We start from the raw sequence: 1,540 nt of genomic DNA, 5'->3' as shown, positions 1-1,540 counted from the left end.
TAAATCTTTTTTTTTTCTTTTTTCTTTTTTTTCCTGAGCGCGTTGGGTTACGCTGCTGACCGGCGGGTCCAGTCAGGCATCTCAGTGCATAGCAGATACGGTTTAGCGAATATGGATTTGTCCGAACGCAGCGACGGATCCTTGTATTACTGACACACCAGATATACGCAGACCGGTGTAGCAACTGAAAACAGAGTCCGAATTTCAACCATACATGTATATTATTTTGTTTAACAAAATAGGTGTCGTTTTTCAATTTTGTTTTATTTATCAGTTTTAGATATATATATTATATATATATATATATATATATATATGTTGTTTTTTTGTTTTGTTTTTAAATGTATTTTCTGGCCACCTTTTGTTATGTTAAATGTGATATATCGGGCACATTACAATTTAGTTCCTTTGAAATTTTTTTCCTTGGGATATCATTCTTTTCGTGGACAACAACGTTGCAGAAACGAAAACAGAACAAAAATGTGTTTCCGCTGGGGCTCGAACCCAGGACCTTCCGCGTGTTAGGCGGATGTGATAACCACTACACTACGGAAACTATTAAGGTAAGTGGCTTCTATATTTCCTTTTACTATTTTAGAATGACTAAATCCTGCTCTTCATCTTCTTCTTCTTCTTTCTCTTCTCTACCGCCTTCACCATAGTGTATTTTTTATTTAATCATTTGTTTCTTGAACTCAGGACAACTATCTAAAAAATCTTACCTTGTTGAACATTCTTATCGGCCATACTATCCTGAGTTCTAGATCCGGAAGTCACTGCCGTCGAGGAGTTCACTCTCTCAACCAGTCTGCTCAAGCGATTGGGTTTCAGCGATAATGCTAAGTTCTCTTAGTAAGAAAAAAAAATATGGTCAGGAGGAGTTCATTTATTTGCAAGTTGGGTAGCAAGTTGTCTTCACCATTTTGCTGTTACAGGCAAGTTTGTTTTTATACTGGGAAATATGTTTGTGCGTTCTGTCGTGAATTTTATTTGTCACAAATAATGTCTACTTTCAGTTTTACTATACTCAGTGTACGATTAACTCTTTCCATACGAACGGCGAAAGAGACGACGTTAACAGCGTTTCACCCCAATTACCATCATCAAAATATTGCAAGCGGAAGGCTCTTATACTGAAGAGGTGAATGTTGACAAAGAATACCACAATTCTGACGACGGAAGCTAAAAGGTTGGGTCATTGAGACACTCACTGGACATCCGAGGGGTGTGTGTAGAGGAGAAGAGAGGACTGGCCGTACTGAGTGAGTTAAGCATAAAGAATTCCAGAACTAATGGATGTGGGTGTATTGTGTGGGTTTTGGTTTTGTGTTTACCAAATGACGCAAAGAAAGATAACAACAGACACGTGGAATAACTGCTGCTTTAATAATAGTATGACGAAGGCATACAACTAAATTCAGTCATCTGCCCAGACCTCTCGGCCTTTTTATGTCCCCATCGAATCTTCATCTTTCTTCCATTTTATTTTATTTATTTATTTTCTTCTTTTGTTTGTTGTTGTTGGGCGGGGTACGCAGGT

The 1,540-nt window shown here is 37.9% G+C and overlaps 1 non-coding gene across 1 annotated transcript; it reads right to left on the bottom strand.

Moving 5' to 3' along the window:
• Window positions 1-483: 483 nt before the first annotated feature.
• Window positions 484-556, bottom strand: Trnav-aac (transfer RNA valine (anticodon AAC)). Its single transcript has one exon. It is a non-coding gene; the product is annotated as a tRNA-Val (tRNA).
• Between the last annotated feature and the right edge of the window lie 984 nt (window positions 557-1,540).

The sequence above is a fragment of the Babylonia areolata genome, chromosome 3 (genome assembly GCF_041734735.1).
Source record: "Babylonia areolata isolate BAREFJ2019XMU chromosome 3, ASM4173473v1, whole genome shotgun sequence".
NCBI lineage: Eukaryota > Metazoa > Mollusca > Gastropoda > Neogastropoda > Buccinidae > Babylonia > Babylonia areolata.
Note: the sequence above shows the minus strand (reverse complement) of the source record. Positions and strands in the feature narration are given on the sequence as shown.